At 31.0% G+C, this 23355-nt stretch overlaps 1 long non-coding RNA gene across 1 annotated transcript in view; it reads right to left on the bottom strand.

Moving 5' to 3' along the window:
- Window positions 1-4928: 4928 nt before the first annotated feature.
- The window catches only part of LOC136983358 (uncharacterized), a 42178-nt gene continuing 23751 nt past the window's right edge, over window positions 4929-23355 (bottom strand). The window contains exon 2 of the long non-coding RNA XR_010882032.1: window positions 4929-5357. This is a non-coding gene — a long non-coding RNA (uncharacterized lncRNA). The remainder of the gene's footprint in view (window positions 5358-23355) is intronic.

Here is a 23355-nt window from a genome sequence, read left to right as displayed (position 1 = left end):
CTGGCGTTGAAATTTATTTTTTCTATCATAAAACTTCTTTTACTTTATCAAGAGAAAGAGAGAGAAAATGGTACTTTTTACTATATAATGATATAAAAAAATGTACTAATTTCTAAAATTTTCTACAAGAAAAAAATGTTTTCTGTATTAAATTGATCTCAAGTTACAAGATTGAAGAAGAAACGGTATTGAATATTGGAAATAAAGCAAACTAGCGGTAATACGAGGATTTTTCTCATTAAGAAAAAAAGACAAGACGATTTCTGGTTTCCTCTTTATCCATTCGTTTTACTTACAGTGATCGTTTTTACGTTTACCTTCCAACTTACCACCCTCCCTTCTATTTCTCTCTCTTCTTTCGCCTCGATAGAACAGGATAAACAAGAGGAGTTTTGAGATTAAAACCAAGCACAGAAGTTCGACAATAATTACTTCACATATCTGCGCTGAGTGAGTTTGAAATTAATTATTGCCTTCCCCCTACCCCACTCCCAGTCTTTCTCATCCCCCCCCTCACACACACACACACACACACACACAACCAACGACCTCTTTTCTAATGACGACGTGCAAAGTGCACAGTCTTAGCATTTTAATATGTGCCACTTATTAATACCATCCGTTAGACTAGAAAAGAAAACGTCACCTTTTTTCCCCACTCTCATCTCTCCTCCCTCCTATTCTCTTCTTATACTTCTTCTTCTTCTCCGGTGAGCATTAAAAGGGGTGGGTGTCGTGTCACAACGAGTGACACGCGAAATGAGGATTAAATCCATTAGAAAAATGGCGTATTTATTTACACTGTCGCCAACGTACAGCTTAAGTTGCCAGGACTGTTTACTTTCTCGTCTTTTCTCAGCTGCCTTTTGTTTGCTGCAAGCAATAATGAGATCAGGACGTTAATAAGAAAAGTCATTTTCTGTTCGTCTCTGTATACTAAACGTATGAAATATGAAAAGTTGAAGCATTTCTAACCATCTCAATATACAACTTTCGTGTGTATATCTGCAATACAACAGTTTATTTGTTGTATATAAAATTATAGAAATATAAATAAATATATTTAAAAAATTTATACGCAAAACAAAATCAAATTTTCATACAAAATTAACTCTTTTTCCTCATCTCAGATTTTAATCCCTTACGTTTACAACGTCGGATGGAAGGATTTCGAAACAGAATGTCACAACTAATTAGTTTGAAGGATGCATTGGAATTTTCTCTATTAAAAATTTTTGTTACGTTCCCGGGTTTTCTTAAAAGTAAAAATAAAAATTGTTTACTAAATTTAAATAGATACAAATCCAAACAGATTCCGCTTAAATTGTCGGGGATTAAGTTTTGAAAGTTTTAAATTCGTGAAAATGGTTTCAGAAATTGAAAGAAGGGGAGAAAAAATAGAATAATAATCGAAAAAGTCGATAAAAATAAATGAAGAGAATTATTCAATCACATTGAATAAATAAAAATTCCTATATATATATAGAAAATTGTTAAAAATATAAAGTTTTATTAAGCTAAGTTATCAATAGAAAGAGAATCAGATTAGTTGCTTGGGATGCAGAAATATATATATATATATATTTTTTTCTTTTGTCGGCATCCTTTGAATATTATTTACAGATAAATTATCTTTCCTTGTTATTTTTGAAGCATAAGTATATGAATTTGCAGTTATTATAATAGTTTTTCCCCTCTCTATATTTTTCTTTTATTGATAAAAATTTTGTGGTACGTTTTAATGTTTTTTACTAATTATTTTTAGGTATAAGTGTGTGTTTATGTCGTAACATATCTCTATCATAGGTACAAAAATCTTCCAAACTTGTAGTAACATACTTTACATAAATTATTATTTAATATATTTTTTAAAAAGTTATTGTTTAAATTGCTAATAAAAATTATTATATCCTTTAGACTCGTTAAAATATTTTATGCCTTTTACAGCTATTTAATTCAAGTTTTCTAAACATATAAAGTAGAAATGCAGTGATACATGCATACATATACAAATATGTTATAAGGTAATTTTTGTTTTGATTTGAAACTAAGCATAGAAACTAAAAAAAATAATAATAATTTATTAAAATTTTTTTAAATTTATAATCCTCTTACCGGCATTATAATTATTTTGAATTTAAAAAGCAAATTAAAATTCAAAATATTTTAATTCAATATACATATATATACATAAGTAAAATTTTTTCTATATTTATACCCATAAAAATACATTTTTATGTTTAAATACTTATAAATTTTTATCAAGATAAATTACGTAAAAATTTTTCTAACTTTCAAAATTGTAATTTAAAAAGAAAAGAAAAAAAAATTTATTATTTTTTTCACCGCTTTATTCTTTAGTCAATTAAGCGTAGAAAGTGTGACTAAAGAGGAAAAAATTCCAAAAAATTCCCTAGTCACACTTTCTTCAATGATAACAATAATAATAATAATATATTTATGAAAAATGTATAGAAAATTGTTGTGTATAGCGATACAGTTTTGTATAAATGAGATCTAAACGTTTAGTAACGACCGTTTTCTCAAACAGAAATGACACAACACTTCAACTCTAGATCGACTGAGAAAGAGAAGAAAGAGGAAAAAACTGTGCTAAGAAATGCAAGCGAGGAAATTCAGTGGAGCGAGGAAAATGAAAATTAATGGCATGGCCGAATCTTCTCTAACTTGCCACACAGAAATATCCTAGAAACAGTGTAGAGCCCGAGCAAACAAGTCAAGCCGAAAGGGGTGTAGTAATCAATCATCTTCCTTCAAACCATCGACTGTTCAGCAGGTTGTTTGATGTGAGCCTGAATCATTGTCTCTTACACGGGGACACAATAGCTGTTGCAAACAAACACCACCACCTCCTTTCAACGTTGTCGTGTAGCGTGTTTGAAGATGTGCAACAAACAGATAAGCCGAAAAGGTGGTTGATAAACTATGACTACTTTTGTTCGTTCCCCCCTTCGTCTCTTTAATTGCGCTAATTGTTCGGCCCGTAAGACACAGAATAATTTGTTTGTTCCAATTAAATTTAAAATATCGATTTAATTTTATGTTACATATCTTAAAATCTGCTTACAGAGATTTTAAATATATTAGTTCATTAAATGTAAACTTAGCCTTGGGGTGTTCGAAACGATGTCTCATTCTCTTGGCTAAAGACGATGTTACAACGAATATTTCTCTCTTTGTAGCGTGAATGCCGCGTTCTCACGATGTAACTTCAACTTATGATAAACATATATGTAACTCGAACCTTCAAGATGTTCATATCTTGTTAAAACCCAGACTGATTTGAGTAGTTAACACACTCGATATGTTAGACTGATGCTTGGTTTGTACTTAATTTAGATGCTATTTAGCTTCTTTCAGTTATTACTTGTGCATGATATGAAGTTCTTAATACATAAGGTGTCATGATTTTTTTAGATTTTTCCCATTTAGAATGTTTTATAATTCGATCGAGAGATGCAAAGTAAACACTTTTTCATCAAGGGAAAAAAATTCAAATGTTATTCTCTCGTTTAAAATATCCGAATTACATTATCAGAATCGTCACGTGTGAGTTTTTAGAAAGAGATTTTTGATAAGGGTAACGAATTTTTTCACTTATATAATAGATTTAAAAACATTCCTAGTCATCGAGATGCATAAGAAACGAGCGTCGGAACCAAAAATAACTTCAAATCGACTCAAAAAAACATCATTTCCTAATCGAAAACAAAGTGAAATTACGAGAGAAATAAACATTACAACGAATAATCAAGTTGATAAATATGTAAAATTTCACACGTAATTTACACAAAGATATTATCACTACTGAAAAAAAGGTAATCTAAATTTGAAAATATTGATTTATTTATTAAAAGACGAAAGAGAGAGAGAGAGAGAGAGTGAGAGTGAGGGGGGTTTACAAAGAAAGCAAAAGTATAGATGTCGACGATATCCAGTTTCCGAATCGTTAGCCAATAAAAGCAAACAAAGCCAGTAAACCTAGGTTACAATTAAGACTTCAGCTTAATACATGTGGTACTTAAAGCAATACGCGTATGATGGGATGGGAGGGGAAAATGCAAAACTAAAGAAAGAAGTAAGCACAGAAGGGATACAAAAAAAAAAAAAAAAAAAAAAATTATAGTTCGACCAGCTCGAAACAATTTCTTCCAACCCTCCTGTTTTAACCCCCTTCATCTTCGTTCTCCTTTTAGCTTTATTACTGAACGAAAGAAGTTAATGATGCAGTATTCATGTGTGAAGCCTTAATTAATGTAATTAAAAGTTCGTGAAGAGTTTTATCGCATTAAGTTCACCGCCTAATAAATATCATCTTGTATCCTTAATTTTTGGCAAGCCGCTATTGGTATATGAGGGGGCAAATAAGAAAAGAGGGGAAAAACTATCTATGAGACTAAGACAAAACTTTTCGCAGTTATTGAGACATTAGATAAGAATACTCGCCCATATGACCCATTAATGAAATCCCAACAGATATCCAATTTGTGTGTTCTATACATTTTTTTGTTTACTGCCATTTTTTATAGTTTACAACAGAAGTAAAAATCATTTTATATCAATTTTTACACGTTAACAATCAGGCTGATGTATAAAAGAATATGGATCTTAAATGAGATACTTATGAAAAAAATTATTTTATCTGTAAACTTATACTGTTTTACACTGGTGTGTAGAATTTATCGTGTTAACTTTAACAAAACATTACTAAAAAATTATTTATATACATATATATATAATTTGATAAGTATTTTATAATGAAACTTAAAAAATAATAAAAATTTATTAATAGGAGAATCTTTACATCTACTTACATTATCGCTTCTAACATTCACAGATTTAAAACTAAATAAATACTTTTTAGTGAGTGATTTATTTTAAAACCATTCTCTATATATAAAAAAATATTTATTGAAAGGGAATTTATCAAAGATTACTTTTAACTTTATTATAACATTATTATATTTAACAAATTTATAATAAGTTTACACAATGATTAAAAGCGCTAAGAAAAGAAAGAACAAAATGTCCTCGGTAAGACTTTTTTTAATGCGTTATGTGAAGCCAATATGGATAGAACCATTAAGAGAATCGAGGAAATAACATGTAAGTTATAAATATGAGTAAGGTCGGACAGGGTCATGGATGAAAAACAGCAATTGTGACGTGAGCTGCAATTTCTCTTCTGTTGCAGAGACACTCTCCAAGTTGAGACGAACAATTGAGTTTTCGCTTTGCTTTGCACATAATCAACAGAGCATGAAATCCGCTGATGGAATAAAGCGACTGGAAAATATCGAAACAGGTGAGTTCTTTCTAGAAATTTTGGTCAACCACTGAAAAAGACAATGATTAGTTACGTTCATTTATAACACTACATCACGATCGATGCGATATTTTAATTATATATATATGTATTAAAAATTAAATTGTATAATTTGTTTTTTAAACATCTTTAGAGCGAAAGAAAGCGGAGTAGTTACAATAATTTCAATTGGGGAAAGGAGAAACGGGGGTTGAAAAAAAAGAAAAAAACTTACCGTGCTCATCAGCCAGTCGTCAACCTTCAATCAGTACTGAACACAAAAGGTGATCGCCCACCCATTTTTCTCTAATTAAATGCGCCTTGCGTGAAATGAGAGGGCGTGAACGTTGTCCACCCCCTTCGACTCGACTCCCTCCTTTTGGAGAGAAAACTAGGAAGAAAATAGAAAAGACATATGGAATGTGTCATAAGAAGGATGCCTTCTTTTACTTGAATGTTTTAATAACAATGAACAAAAGGCAGAAGTCTATCAATAAAGGTGAGAGTGTAGCACAATGTCTCTACCCTTAGAGCATCATTCAAAACCGCCAAATGTCACACCAATATCTTAAAACAAAAGCTCCAACGTCATATTGTACTGAAAACGGGGTTTTTGTAACTGCAAACAACACTCTGGCGGGTTTTAGGCGTAAAGTCTTTTGCCTGTTTTTGGCTGTAGTTCCTTTCATCACCATCTGCTTCTTCCCCCATCCCTCCCAGTGTGTGAGGGACTCTCAGTTGACAGCCATAATTACACAATTAAAGGTGTGTGTGACAGCAAGGGTGAGACAATAGCTTCCTTCAGTAATTAGCACGTGTTTTTCCACCCGTAATCTTTTCTTGCAGCCCTGTCTTGTCCCCCAGTCATGATCTAGTATCAAGAAGAATCTGCCAAACTGACATTCCGGGGTCCACTGCGATAACGAGAGACAGTGGAGAAAGAGAGAGAGAGAACGAGAGAGAGAAGGGTTATAAAAAAACTTTTTCCAAAGTTGGCGACCGAAAAGTTAACTCTTTCTTCTTTTACTATTCTCTTAGCTAGAAAAGTCATTGTCTAGTTGTGGCTGAAAATGGTGGAAAACATTCGAAAATGCCATCCCAGAACGGAATCAATTTAGTGCTGCAATATTTTACATGTTAAAGGAGAGAGATAGGAGGAGAGAGAGCGAATTCTTTGCTTTTTTTTTATTTTGGTGGTTCCGCGGAGGTCGCAGCAGACACGCGATGACGTCATAAAAACACACTTCCCGTTTGTCATCGGAAGCGGAAAAGCTATGCTTCCGGCAATAAACTTCAGTCAGGGATTGGCGTTAGCCGAGCAATGTTGTCATATTCAATACCAGAGCAGAAGGAAGGAGGAGGAAAAGGAGGTGGATGGAGAGAAAAAGTAAAAAAAAAATTATATATATATATATATATATATATGAGAAGAGAAAATTCTAAAAACCTGTTGTTTTTCGTATGGTAACTGGTTTGAGTCGTAAAACGTATAGAAATCGCGAAAATAACAGTCATAAAATGCGATTGAATAAGTTTAGAAAATGATTCACTCCAATAGAGAGAAGAAGATTAGAAAGAAGCGGGGGTTTATTTACGACAAGGCGCGCCTGCTGCTGAAGAAAACCACACAATATTCAAGTTTGTGGGAGGGAAGGAAAATCGTTATATATATATATCCAAAAGCGATATCCACTACCGGATGCTGCACAACTCACTAAATTGTTTCTAAAAATCTGTTCGAAAATATCATTAGTGCAATTGGTAACTTAATGAATTGATGATAAGGGAGAAAGTAATCAAGTTTTATACATTTTTCTATAAAAAATTTTTATAAAAAAAAATAATAATAAACTGTAGAATTAATAAGGTATAAGCATTCTACTGAATAATCTTAACATAATAAATTATTTAGAAACAATAAACGTGTTATAAATCTTTAATTTATAGCCAAGCGCTTGGAAATCTTTAAACATCCAAACATCTATTTTAACAACCGTTGGATTAGTGAAAATATTTATAGCCAGATCATTTAAGCTTAGGACAGATATTACTCCAAGATTAGTCAAATCATAAGAATAACATCTTAGCAGTTTCTAGTCTATCCAGTCTTTGGAACAAGTAATCCTCTTTGCTATCCGATCTATTATTTGCCACCTACAAGACGCCATCCAATCTTCAAATACAAAAGACAATGGACCTCACAAATCAACTCTGACACGCTGGTGTCCTCTCCCTATGGCCACGACAGATTACTTGGCTTCTACTGTCACATTTAATAACCCTGTTCTTATCAATAATGGCAGCGAGCGAAAGTAGCACTTATAGTTTCTACACTCACTTCATATCTTCGCCCAAAGAAAGCAAGTAGTCAAAAGTGTTACAGCGGGATTAAATTATCTTCAACGATTGAAATCGAACTTATATATATTTTTTGGAAATTTAATTTGGTTCCTTATCTCTATTCTTGTAATAAAATTGATTAAGAATGATCACAACAATCCGCAAAACACTTTGCACATTTCAAAACTGCCTGTTCATGGAACTGATTATTCCATCTTCAATAGTAAAAGAATTCACTTAATTTAATTCATTTAAAAATCCAATTATATACAGTAATATGCACTGTACTGTACATTTGGAAGTGTTTAATTTGATTCTTTATCACGATCATCTTACAATAATTTTGTGCCCTCGGAGTATAGTTAATAACTTTGAAAATTATCTCTGTTTTTGAAATTGTTCTGACTGATTATTATGACTTACGTGTTTAAAAAAAAAGTTAATTAATTAAATTAAATTAAAGACCCCGCAGTCAGAAATATCTTTCGGAAGTTAAATTTGACTTTGAGTTAAGAATAAGTTTGAAAATTCTCTTAACTAGTGCCTCTTTTTTTAAATGGTTTTGATGGATCACGTTTACAAAACAAAAAAAAAAAAGAAAATTAAATTAATTTAATTATCATTCACTATTTAAATTAAAATTAATTTTAGATACTTAATTCGATTCATAACTCATTAAAAAATAGAAATTAAGTACACAACTACACCCAAAATACAGGCGCAAAGAAATACTTTTTCAGAGTATTTTTCACGGATTAATTTATATTAAATTATTTTTTAAAATTTTAATTATATTCAGGATTGATATCAGAATGATTTTTTGGAATTTAATTTGTTTCAAGTTAAGAAAAGACTTCATCAAAATAGTTTACAAATAACTTGGTTTAACGAGAGGAGAAGATAAACTAATAAAACTAAAAGGAAATTCTTTGAAACAGAATTTTGGTTCCAATTTATTGGATTAAATTTAACTAAATTCAGAACTCCTAAACCCCTAAAGATACCAAATTTGTATTTTATTTTTTAATTTTTTTTTTTTTTTAATTTTTTCTGGAGGGTGGTAACGACATATTATTACATCTTCGACAGAGAAATGCTTAAATTAATTAACGTCGATGGTAGGAAGCGAGTGTTATATTATATAATTAAAATCAATGGCCGACAGCTTATAAATATTAAAAATTTTGTTACTCTAACTTCTAAAGAATGGCAATACGAGTTAAAATGGTACAAGGGTGAAAGTGTAAGAGTATTAAATATCGCAAAGGAAGAGATAGTTGTGAAAGAAGTACAAGGGAAGAAGAACTTGAAACGAAAATCCCTTAGCCCGAGGTAGGATATATTCGCAGTTTAATGGCAGACTATAAATTGTACCTATTATGGTTTGTGGTGCAATAACAGATGTTAGTGCTGGTTTTACAGGGCAACATGGCCTAACAATGTGGCAGTCAAACGAAAAAAAAACAAAAAAAAAACAAAAGAAAATCGAAAAGCACAGGAATAGAAGAGAGATTCTTTTTTTAATTTTTTTAAAATAATAAGTAAGATCGTTATATAAAAATAAGCGCAAGTAATGTGAATTTTTGTAAAGTTTAACACGCATTTATGTTGTATCGATTGGATGTAATCCAAAAAATATTTATTTCTTGTACTCGAATTTTCCTACGTAGAAATTTCATAATTTAAATTTGATATTTTTGAATTTCTGATAAATGGATCAGGTTTGATTGTGATGTTTTTAATGCCTGTAAAAATAATAATATACAGTATTTATATTTTTAATACAAATTTATGTCGATAGATGGCGCTATATATATATATATATATATATTAGTAATATACTGTAACGGTTACACGTAAAGTATGATGCATGAAAACGCCTAAACAGAAAACGAAAAAAAAAGCTTGAAATAAGAGAAAACCAAAGCGAATAATCTTATTCTAATGTACTATTTACGTTGATTTTACAACTAACTGAAATATAGGATAATAGATTATCTATAACAGCTAGAAAACTATACTGAAACTATTTGAGATGCTCCTATCTTTAAAGGATGTCACTGCTCTTAGCGTAATACTGTAAAAGCTGAAAAAGCAAGATAAAAACTGCTCTCAACCATATAAAAACTTACTTGTTGTAGAAAATTTTTTTGTAGTAAGCTAAAAAAAAGAGAGATTTTTCAAGCAAGTATAAATCCTAACTAAATTATAAGTATAAGAAATGTTTATAATCTGCTAAAACCAACTCTTATTAGTCAAATATTTATATTATCTGACTATGGTAAAGTTGTTTTTAGTAAGTTTAGATTCACTCTTTCCAGTATAATAGACTTTTTAACACGAGAAAAGCTGTCTGCAATAAGAAGAATTTTTCTTGGCCTAGTATAAATCTAACCTGACTACAGAAAAACTGTATTAACTTCATTAAGAATAGCTCTTCCCAGTTAAATTACCTGACTAAAAAAGATTTTTTAATAAATTCTCTTTTACAAACAAATTAAAACTTTAGGAAAGCTTTTCTTAGTGAATTCTCTTTACAACTAAATTCAAGCTATTTGACAATAAAAGATTTCGTAGTAAACTCCAGTAAGTTAAGGCTTTATTTGGCAATAGGAAAGCTCTTGAGAGCTTAGTATGCTTTGAGCTTTGAGAGCTTTAAGAAAGCTTTGAAAAATAAATTACTTTCTCTAAGCTAAATTAATATTTTACTTAATTAAGAGCTTTCTAATACGCTAAAAACACCATTGTCAACAAAATTATTACAAAGAGAAAATTTAAGTAAATTTTTTTTGTGAATAAAACAGTAAAATTTTAACGAAGCCATTCATTTACGCTTCCATTCAATACACTTATTACATTAATATTATAAGAATTAATTTATAAACATTTAATTGGATGAGGTGGAGAATTATGACTCCGGCAGTAAAACAGCCGGATCAGTTGACATCTGGAATTATATATAAAGTTAGGTTTGCATCGACTTACATCAACGCAACATTTATTCCTATACATAACAATCGTTTAATCTACTAGCAAGATTATTACAACAGTTTAATGTTGCGCTGTGACCTAAAGGGATATTTCAAAGCGGTGTTGTATGGGTTACCAAATTATAGAAGGGCACCGAATCCAATAATATATCAGTTATAATATGTTGTGTTTAGATTTAGGCTTATTTCCAGTCGACCAATAGCGAAATGCAATATATTACAACCATTAATTCTGTACAAACAAAGCCTACAACGCTTTATATTTTAATGTCGTTTAATGCCTGGTTCCGATAAGAATAGAAGGCTCGTGTGTGCTTACCCTAACACACGCAACCCTCATCCGACATCCTCTGCCCCCTCGCGGATGGTTTTACAACTGTAAATGAAGGTGTTCAACTATAAATAAGCGTCTACATTGTATCGTGTATTGTATCATAAATAAGTCTTAAATATTTTAATTTCATCTTCTCTTAAACGTGACTTTACAATTAAAAATTTTTCTAATATAATCCGCGTTTGTAATCAGAATTAATAAAACGTCTAAACTCTCCTCTGTCTTAAAGATTTTCGTAATTAAATCTATAAAAAGTTTAGATTTTTTCCGAATTTTTCTCATAATCATAATGAAAAAAGAATTATAAAAGTTTATTTTTGTTCCTATTCCGGGAAATATTTTACAGATATATCCTTGAAATCCTGCACAGTTTAATATAGATCAACATAAAAGTTTCTCTTAAACTTTGCTCCATGTAATAAAGGATTTTGTAATTACAAAAGAAAATTTCTTGTATTAGGAGCATAATGTTATAGAAGAATTAAGATTTTGATTCATTAAAAAAGAAAATTTATAATTCCCATTCGTAATTCTTTCTAGAAATAAAAGAATAAAATCTGAAAAAGTCTTACGTGAGTGAACAGTGCCTAGATATCGAGACAATTGGAGAAGTCAATACAAAAATGGTCTACTTCCCCCGTTTTATTGAGTATTAGCATGTAGCGAATTTAAAGTTTCGTGATGTGTAACCGTTTAGCATTTTTACAAAATTTATGTTAGAAAATTTTGTGACATTTGTTAAACAAACGGATTTTATTTCCTGCAATTGTTTTGGAAATTTAAACACATAAATTGTATAAACGTATTAAAAGTAAATATTTATAAGAGATTCGGAAGTTCCACGATAGTTAATGTGCTAATTTTTTTCGTTATTTTCTGTTGTTGCCTTCCATAACGGTAAAACGATTTAATTGCAGTTTTAATACCCTTTTTCTTTTTACTAAAATTAGATATATTGCCCGAGTTTCCATTTATCTTTCGTGGTTTGACAAGAATTGAAATAAGTGAAGCAAGACTGTCCAAGTTGGAGTTTCGAGTCGTGTGGTGTTGTGCTAACCTTAAGTACCCATCCTGTGAGAAATGCACCATCTCCTGAAACAAGTGTGCCATTAAACAGCGGGGAAAGGGTGTAAATCCCGTAATGACACCAGCTTGCACTTTCTGAAGAGAGAAAGTGACCTCGACAAATCTACGTTGGATTTCAAGAACAACTGTGGGATTTCAAACTAATAGCTACCTTACTTCTCTTTTTTCTTTTTTATTGTTTTCTTATCTTTGATATTGTTCTTTCAAGAAATTTTTGTTTTGTGTACAGAGATGTGGAAATAACGAATCAAATATTACTTTCTCCAAATGTGAATACTTTCTTTGACTTTTTTATAATTTTATAAATTTCTAAAACTGTTTGGAATTAATAAATTAAAACCGTGTTTATATTGTGAATAACATTTTTACAAAATATGTTGTGTTCCTTATTTAATTTTAGAAATGAATACAGACCTACAGATAAAACAGAGTAATATAAAGATATATTTTATCTCTTTCTAAATATATATATATATTAAATAACCATATATTTTACAAACATTCTATATAATATATGAGATAAAATATAAAAAAAGTTTCTCTTGATAAAAGAAGTTTGTCTTATACAGTATCACAGATAAGAAAACAACTTCGAGTATGATGACGATGATGCCTGTTATGTTTTTATTTATTTATGCTTTTATATTGCATATATATATATATTTATTTATTTAAAACAAAAATTATATAAATATATACTTTTTTACTCCATAAATAAGTAATATATTAATATAACTATATATGTCATACAAGATATATTTTTCACTATATTAAAAAAAATGGAAAGACAATGTAAACTACAATTTAAAACATCTATTTTTTATTTGTGAATATATATTTATATTGCATTTATTGGAAGAGAAATTACTCCAGGAGCGTTGTCAACTCGAAAGAAATGATTAAAGCACTCGTAGCATAAACGGGTAAGAATGATTTGCACATTTGTTATCTAGCTTATTCCATCCTCTATTGTTGTAACAATAAATACATTCATTATTCTCCGGACACACATCCAGCCATTTGTTACAATCAACTAGATGGACAAGATAAGGAGTGTAGACAGTGCATTTTTGTAAAAGACCGCATCCTTCCTGACAAACATTTAATTTCCAGTCCCGCTACATAATTGCTCTTTCTCACTGATTCCGGTCAGTCATTTTTCCATCCCTATTCTCTTCCCCGTTATGACCGATTTGGTTAGAGATATATACATAGAGCACACACACACACACCACACACACATATACATATACGACAACAACAAACGAGCAACGAGTCTATTGTTTCAAGCAAACTTGTCTTTATTTTGATGGATAGATATTTTTCACAGCATCACCCCATTGTGTACGACATCGGCTCGATTTTAATTACAAATAAAACAAACGTTGGAGATTGCCGAAACAACTAAATTTGATTAATGTCTATCTAATGAAACGAGTAGATTTAACAGCTCCGGGCACAAATTTTCCTACTAAATGTACCGGAAGTTGCCGGAAAGCACCATAAATTGCCAGCTTGTCCACTCTGTTTCATTTGTTTCTAACAATAAAGGGCTACTGTCTAAAGGTTGTTGTTTGTGCTAGAGAGAAGAGAGAGAAGAGAAAATATTGAGTTCCAATTATTACAGATTTCTTCACGCTAGCTATTGTGAGTGCTGCTTTACTTCACTGCTAATGGCTTTGCGTATAAAATACATTGTATGTGATTGATTAGATGATTGCTGTTACTCCGATTGTTTTACACAAATACTGTTGACGATATTGGGTTCCGATGTGGGTCGATTCTTCTTAAGTCTTTTGATGACATATTGTAAAAGTTCGCTCTTAGGCAAAACCAATCGATGCCACTTCTCGTTTCTTACCTTAAAAATTTCATCGTATAAAGCTTTGTATGCTATTTATAACCGCATTATTATCCGGTAAATTTTACTTTTAAGAAAATGTATGGAAACGTTGTAACCAGAGATTCTCTTACGCTTTACAATTTTAAAGGAGACAAAAAATATATATTATAAAAGCAGAAATAAAAATAAACAGGTTTCTACCTACGTAGTTATTCGAGGATATTTTATACTTTACTTTTTCTTAATTCTTGACGAAAATTGCAATATTTTATTTCGTTCGTAAATAATTTAAAGGACTCTTGTAGCTTTATTGCCAGAAGTAGAAGCTTTTAGTAACCTGAATAAAGTAGAAATAAGTGTGAAATATTTTTCTTTAATAAAGCTCATTTTCTCGTGTTTTGACATCGTTCACTTGTAGCTCTCATCCACAGGTTTTCGATAACTGTTGCTTTTTTAGGTGTAGAGTCAAATCCCTCAGAGAAGTATCCTTTTTCCCATATACTAAAAGTTTCCTTCCTGTTTAAAATTTGCATTTTTTAAATAAAAAATCGATTGTCCGTGCCTTTGCGCCCATAGATGCGAGACATTTTCATATTTATTAAACTATTATCATTGATATTAAACCGGCATAATATTTTAGTAATTTTACGCTTGGAAAATTATCTTATATGATGTTCAGATTCTTCCTTTTACAATGTACAATTTAGTCAATAGATCAAGTCGGAATCGCACTACAGATCAGACATTTGCCTCATCTTCGCTTTGTCAAAATTACACCTAATTAAATCAGGCGATGATGAATGCAAGACATACACGCATAGATTATATCTGGATACGTTTGCACGCAGGAGACAACGTAGTACGTTGATTCAAGAGAGATAAGAACGTGTTATCTAATGTATGGTTGAATGTTGCTTGGACAAAAGTGAATTTCGTGGTCCCACCCGTGCGCTGGAAGTGCTCTAATTGTTTCGACGAGTGCTACTCTAGGTAATGATTTTTGGCGCGTTAAATAAATGTATCTAACCGTCTCCTCCTTTGAACTGCTGCTGTCTCTAGAGGCACATCAATCAGTCAGTCGGAGGACAGGTGTGTCTGACTGATTTCTTTTAGAGATGCTTTCTTAGCTTTTAACGGTTAAGGTGAAGAAATTCTGTTGAGATACGCGATAACGATCTGCAAAAATGCTTCTAATATAAATTATTAATCGATACGATCATTTATCTAATTTAATTATGAATAGATTTAATTATAAATAATTTTTAATGTTGTGTTTTAATTAAAATCTCTGCTTCACCGCGGTATCGCTGAATGCGGAGGGGAAGACACCTTTACAGGGGCACGTAAAGTTTTCTGTTAATGAAGTATTCAATTCTCGGACTAAAGAAAATTAATTATTTCATTTTTGAACAAGTTTTCTGTTAACGTATATTCATTTGCGACTTAAACAATATGTTGTTTTATGAAACAAATTATAATTTTCGTCCAAATCGTACGACAATCTTTAACAACTTCCACTTCAAATCTATCGGATAAATGAAGAGCAGAGAAAACAAAGGCACAATACTCCAACCTGAGCGAGAAATCATTAATTGTAGCAGTTTTGGTACGGCTAATGATTATACGGTAGACACGGTTAGAAAGTACAGGTAATTAATATTGACTTTTAAACCGATGGAGAGCAAACACCAAAGATAGCGAAGGCATTACATACTGCCTTAAATTTTTTTTTCTTCTAACATCATCCAGACGGTTTATTATTATATATGGGAATGTTTGTAGGATCTCACAAGGCATTTGTGATCCATCTCCTTTATGTCTCCACTTAATTGCTCTCTATTTCACACCAACTTCACTATACCTACTCCGGAGACGTCACATATGATTCATTCAGCCATTTTGCCTCCCCACCTACCAATACAACCAGACGTAAACGAATATAAACATTCTCGCCCTACTTAAAATATGTTCTTCTCTTCTATCTACTTATGCGAAGGAAGATTTTTTTAACTGGGTTTTGCCTGGTACCGTCTGCCCTAGGGTGCCATGTTATCTCTGTACAAAATGTCCAGACATGAATCAGACAACACGCAGACGATTATTTCTAAGACTGGCTTCAAAAATATTGAAAAGAATTGTTATTTTTTTATTTCTTTTCTCGGATGTTCTCCAGAGTGCATTTTAATTTTAAAGAGAGAAAATTGAAAATGAGAAGTTTAACTGTCTTTTATTCTCTTTATTGATATTCATTACCTTATTGAATTACTTTCCCGTGGATATTTTTTCTTATCTTTGAGTTATTTTCCAGGATAACAAAGTATAGAACATGACTCTCCCCAATTTAAAATAAATTTTCCAGCATTCTACATTATTCCTTTCTTACGAAAGGTAGAAATTAAAGTTAATAAGTACATTGGTGAAGAAAAAATGTTGCATGCTGACAGAACTTAAAATTGTAATCTGGCTTTTCTAAGCTTTCAAACACGTAACTAAAAATATATTTTTTTAGATAATTAATTAAAATTCTCATTTAACTTTGAAGCCGTAATTAAATTAAAAATTAGCTAATTTAATTAGATTTTACAAGATTAAATTCCGTTAATACAATAAGATATTGCGCTTAAAAACTGTTATCTTTTCTACAGAGAATAAGTGAAAAATAAGAAATTTAGATTATAAAAACAAGTGGTGAATTACCTACTCGAAGTCGAATATTTTCAGTGATAGGAAACTATTGTCCAGGGTATCTTAGATAAGATGTTTCCGTCGTAATGAAACAAAACAATGGTTCTAGTAACATGATCCTTCGTTGGGTAGGTTAATTAAAGAATCCACAGACTCGTCCACCCGTCATGTCGACCAAGGCCGCACCCGTCCATACAGTTCATTAGGAAGGTTAAGTTCCTTAATTAATCTTCGACGTTGCCTTTAATAATGTTAGTTCATTCCATGGAGAAAGAGAGAAACAGTAAAGCCGAGTGAAGAGAAAAACATTATATAAACAGCTATTAATTGATTCTCTATTAATATGAAGCTATTGATAATGGGTTAAATTAGGAAAGCAAAAACAAGACAAAATACGTCGAAGATTCTGTTAAATGAAAAGCATCAAACAGAAAAGATTTTTGGCACCAGATAATTTTGGTGAGGAAGAGAAAGATGAAATATAAGATAAGATCGAAAAAGCACATTGTAAAGCTAGAAAATGTCTCCCTTCATAATAACGTAACGGGTGGATGGTATGGTTAGAAAGGGTGGATACGTAATTAGGATACGCGAGGCTAAGTAAGAGATGAAGGAAGGGTCGTGAATTAAGAACCAATCATAACTTCGACAGGTTGTGAAGTTCGGTAGGTGGAAAACTGCATCTGATAGCAAATTAATTAAGTCAATTAGCCAGACTTTCCGGGCTCATTAGTGAGAACTTAATGACTCTGAATTGCAACACTATTTTCAATAATGATTTGCTAAGGCTGCTTCATACTTCATTTTAGAAATGTTTTCCTATTTTTTTTTTTTTTTTTATTATTTCTTTCGATAAACATCAACTAAAGCCGGACAACCAGTAAAGTCGGCACACGTTCCTCCATCTGATATTAGAGCAAAGGGAGGCATTTCTCTTCCTGGATTGTCGAGAGTTGTAGGTGACAGATGACAGAAGGGAACTGAATGAAAGGGTAGAGCTCCTAAACCCTAAGGATTAACCATGGTGGTATTTAATTCTGCAGTTCTTCCAGCTGCAAGTTATAGCTCCATAACTCACAGACAGACACCAACCGGATAAGTATGTTGGTCATTCGGTTCGAGAAATGTGTCAAACATAAATTTATGTTTTCTTTTAATTATATATTATACATTTTTTCAGAATTTTTGCACAAGTATATATATATATATATATATATTTAAAGTTTTTCATATAAAATTACTTAAAAATATTAATTTAACAGATTTAAATCTTAATTATATAAGAAAAATATTGCATAATTTTACTAAAGAAGATTTAATTCATTATTATCCTAGTAAGAAAAACAAGTTGTTCAATTTTCTCCACTTTCAAAGATCCCATCTTCATTAAAATTTCAATTTTAGAAGAAGTAAAAAAAATCTCTTTCGTAATTACAAAACAAAACAGTTCATGTCTGTCCAATGGAAACAAACTAATTCGACGTTTGAACCAAATGTACATCACGTAGTAGATGGTAGAGCGGCACCCTTTTTCTTGTAGAATTCCCCTTTATAACAGTAATTGAGATAGTTGCCAGGCCAAACACGTTCAAAATCTCAAACAACAAAGACGCTTATAATCGCAGTTGTATAAGAGGGATCAAGTTCCATTAGAAAAGACTGCATCTTCGTCTGATCAAATAAAGTTAGTTGTTATTTACGTACGTTAATTAAATACCGAATCCTTTACAGGTTTTATATTTATGATTTTTATTTTTTTCTCTATCCTCCTCTCCTGTCGATAGGGATTAATGTATTCTCACATCTGGAGTGTGTTTACTAAAAGGATGGGAACTATCCCCACATCTAGACTAAACAAAGTCAAAGATTATAATGTTGTTTGGTACTGTTATCGAGTAAATTTTTGGAAATTTTTGTTTTAGGGGTGTTACCAGCGTGAAAACAGATAATGTATTCGAAGGGATTAAAAATTATACACGAAACGATCAACAATTTCTACTATCCAGAAAAGTAATTTTCAAACAGTTAAACAAACATTCTAGATTAATATCATTCGATTTTTTTCTAATAAAAATTCAGCGGACTTTATAGATTTATATCCATTTTTCGATCAATTATTTTTTCTCCCTTCTTCATTTTAAATGAATAAAAAATAAAGGTTCTTTCGTTTCAATGATTTTTCTTTCTTAAAAAAAAACACACACAACAAATAGAAGTGAATCGTTTCCTCTATTCTAATTCATCTTCTCTTGAAAAGATTCACGGTATAAATTTTTCAAATAATCATTTTTTGATTATGAATTTTGAAATGATAAACAAGTTTGTGAAATTTGAAAGCCTCCCTCCGTTCTTTAATCATTTTATTTCAATTATTTTGCCAGAAAAATTAGAATAAATAAATTCCAAAAATCTAAATTCTTTTGGAAAAAACCATTTGTTAATTTGATTAAATGAAAGAAAAATTATTGAAATACAATACACTTCTATAACATATTTTCCTTTACACTAATAATCAATTTTATTATTATTATTATTATTTTATTTCAGTGGTTCTATTTTAAAGATAAAAAATGAAAAAAAAATTTAAAAAATACATTTCATTCTATTTTTATTTTTTTATTTCAGTTACTTTTCCAAAAAGAGATAAAACAAATGGAAACGAATCACTTTTTTATTGTTTCCAACTGTTTTATTTCTTTCTAAAAAGCCGACAACACGAGTTTTTACTCTCTTTTTTTTAAACAATTTGAAAAAATAAAAATAAAAATATTTACGTAAAGTGTATCATTGGACGTTTTCGAGAGATATAAAGCATTTTCATTGCTTTCATTTCTTCTATTCATTTTAGAAACAATCATTGAAACAATAGCCACGGAGTGTATTTTTTTCTCCTCTTTTTTCCCCGCTGTTTTATGAAAAGAACCATTGATACAACTTTATTCATTTTAAATGGTTAAAAAGTAGAAATGAAAGTGATTCAAACAATGATTCACTTTCACTGAAAGTGAAATTTTTCTTTTTCCTTCCAGTTGTTCTTACAAAGTATCATTTTGTTTTAATGATCCTTTTTAAAAAATAAACTCGTGTAAAAAGTGATTTATTTCTTTTATTTTCTTATAAAATAAAATTAAAAGTTTAAAATTGATTTATTTTTATAAATTTACTTTAATTTAATTATTTTACTTTTTTGTTGTTTTTTTTTAAAGTAAAAGTTGAAATTTTCACTTAATTATTTTAAATTAATGAATTTAACACGGGAAAAAATTTGTATAAATAATTTAATTTTTAACTGCAAACTTTGAAAAAATTTAATTGAAACAAAAATAAACATTAAAATTAATTTGTTTCACATTTCTATTAACGAGAGGAGGATAAATGAAACAAATAAAAATAGAATATTTTTTAATTTTTATTTTTAAATACTTTTATCAACTTTTAATAACATTAAAATTCAACTAAAAATAATAATAATTTTCATACTTTTCAAATAAAAGTCAACAACATTAATTAATTAACGCTTAACGTGTAAGGGATCCATTTACTCTTATATAAATTATAACAAATCCTAAGAGATATCGAGTCGCGAAGATATATTTTTCGCTTTTTTTTCCGAACGTAGTAGTTAAACAACGTGGAAAATATAATCACAAATCCCTTTAGAAAATTTCAAAATTCTGATTTTGTTACTAAAACTACATTGAGATGAGTATAAGCAAGCATTATAGTAATTACGTACCTCAACTCCAGGTGTAATTGAAACATAAAAACTATCTTCAGTCTGTTGCAATTAGTCTAAATTGGAATATAATCACCCCGGATAAACGGAGCTGAAAGAAATTAACTGTCAGAGAAAGAAATGGAGAATTGATTAAAGAAGACAAGTCTCAGTAATGTTTCTGCTTAAACCGTGAATTGAACAAGTGTGTGTTATGTTTCTCCTTTGGACAATATTGATTAGGTCTGAATTACTTCAATTCATTGGCAGTAATTTGCTTGCACTAAATAGCAGATAAAAAAAAAACTAAATTTTGTAGTGATTTAAATGTTAGAATACTTTGTAAAAAATCCCTTTTTTTTCGTTGTTGTAGAACGTCTATTAAATTAATTATTTATAATTCCGAGTTTGCGGAATTTAATGATGATTAGAGCTATCTTATATGATTAGCGATGGAAATGAATTGGAAAGAATGCTTTTGCTTTTTTTTATAGCAGTTTACGCGCTGCATAATAATATATCAATTATTTTTAATTGTGAAAAATAATAAGAAAACGGCAGGTTTTGCAGTTTTTCTTTTTTTTTAAAAAAAAAGTATGATAATTTTTACATTTATCCAAGGTTTAAATTTGTGATTATGTCGAATTAATCCGGATTATCTTAATTAATGCTGAATAGAGAAGAGATGCGGAGTTGGAGGAGTTAGATTTATCGTCGTTTATCACTCATATATTTTATTTCGAACTTCTTATAAATTTTGCAAACACATTTTTCTCTCAATTCTAGCAATTAATAGGTATGATTAATGATATTCGTGTAAGAAAGGGTTTTTTTGAGTTGGGATGAGCATTGTGGTGATCGAGTATGCAATCAAACGCTTTCTTGGTGGTAAAAACGACCTGGGATTCACCCACTAACGCATTAAATATTCTCCTTTCTCGCTGTCGTTTCTCTATTATCTTTGAATTATGTTGTCATAGGACGGGGCATGCGTATATCTACAACAGTACTATTTACCTCCGAACTCATTTCGTCTGGCTTCTCATTACTTCGTCTCTGACATGCCATTTACCACAAAACGGTCTACAAACAGCCAGGAAAAATAGAGGGAATTAATTTTTTTTCCTCCTTCCGACACTCGAGCTTTACTGACGACTCGCCACCCTACTCTATTCGAGTCATTTTTCGTGGTTTTGTCCTTTGTTTATTCAATAAACGGACGAACGGATGATGGATATGTTCCATAAAGTTTGGGATATTAAGTGTTTAGTGCTGGAGTAAAATATTTGTTGCATTTTTCCTCTGCCAGAGTGGCGATTGTTTGTCGTTCCTTACGTCTTCTTTATGATAAAATAACATATTAAAAAGTAAAAATTCCATATTAATCATGTCATTAAATTGTAAATAACCACTGTTATTTCCAAATAATTTATTTTGCATTTTATATCGAAAGCCCCACGATATAAATAAACTTCTTAACGCTCGAAGATAGAAAAAATTGTTTGATTTATTTGGATTAATGAGAGCTCTTCAACTCGTATAACTTCTAAATTACTTTTTACTGCTTGCTTTTTCACTTTAATTGGGTTTTAAATAACTTTTTTTTAATGTAATTTTACATCGACGATATATATTGAGATTTAAAAAAATTGCTCTCGATTAAATTTAATAAATTAATTTTATGCAAGAATTTTAATTTATTTTTTATTAATGGAATAAAAGAAAAAAATATTTTATTTGCAGTTTTATTTTAATTTATGGAGTTTTTAGCACTTTAATAGTTTTAAATTGAAGCGTTAATCTACAGGAAGAGGATTCATCGCCTTTAAATCTATCTTCCTTGCATGATTCTATAGTCATACAGGGGTGAGTACGACCTTGGAAAGGATGGAATTAAATAACGGTTTAAGTTTTAATCGGAAAGCGGTTGTTTCGCCGATAGATATATCATTCAGCTTTTCCATCAAGGACCGGCTTTTGCTGGTTTGTGTGTCTAGCCATTCTCTCTTTTATGACAGTCGTCATCGATGAGAAAATGTAAACTGTACAGCTCCAGGAAAGAGGCAAGTGTGGAGGGGCAAGCGATCCTTCCGACAGGGGAGGAAGGGGAAAGCAATAAAAGAGCAGCCCATATTAGGTTCGTCCACCGCATTCCCCGGAGGTGGGAGAAGGAAAACCGCTCGACTTCGCCTCCATTATGATTATTTTCCGTTTTATGAGGGACAGTTAAGCCATATTTCTGCGTCCATTTCCGCGCCCATGTCCAGGATTACGCTTTCCCCTGACGCCCTCGCTCCCCACCCTGCACACGCACCGAGCCAACTGGATCTAGTCGTAAAGTTGGTTTTGATTGCCCTAGGACCTCCGACGGGGCTACCCAGATTACCTCCAGCTTGGGGTGGACAAATTTCACAGCCGGTAGGTGTTTAATAAATACTCCCTGGGCACTCGTTCGCCTTCCTCTTGTCTGTATGAGTACGATTTCCTTCAGCTGCTCTTTCTCAATCAGAGATCGCCACTTTCTTTCTTCTTCTCTCTCTCCCTCTCTCTCTTTCTTTTCCCTTTTCCTGGGAGATTTGTCTTTAAACTGCATCTAGATTTACAAGCCGCCTGTCACGTTATGTCCCACGTCCGAGGCGATAAAATAAATAATGTTTAACCCTCCAACTTCTTTTCTCTTACTCCGACTTGACTCAGTCACTGGATCAATTTCTTAGTAGCATCAACTCTCTAGCGCTTTATGACTCGATGTTCTGTGAAGTAGACGTCTCTCAGGACTGCTTGTGGTTTACAAGGAATTGGTATCGCGGGGATGACGACGCCTGACCTCTTTTCGGATTATCAAACCCAACATTGATTCCATTTGCTTTTTTTTAAAACTCGCTCCTGGCGTTATCTATTTTCGAAATAACTTATCTTACTTAAAAGAATCTCTCCCCTTTTTTATTGTTTTAAATTTAAAATTAATAATTATTTTTATTAAACATTTAAAAAGAAAATATGTAATTAATTCTATTAATTTTTATAGGTAAAGAG

The sequence above is a fragment of the Centruroides vittatus genome, unplaced genomic scaffold (genome assembly GCF_030686945.1).
Source record: "Centruroides vittatus isolate TY-2023 unplaced genomic scaffold, ASM3068694v2 contig_880, whole genome shotgun sequence".
Lineage (NCBI taxonomy): Eukaryota > Metazoa > Arthropoda > Arachnida > Scorpiones > Buthidae > Centruroides > Centruroides vittatus.
Note: the sequence above shows the minus strand (reverse complement) of the source record. Positions and strands in the feature narration are given on the sequence as shown.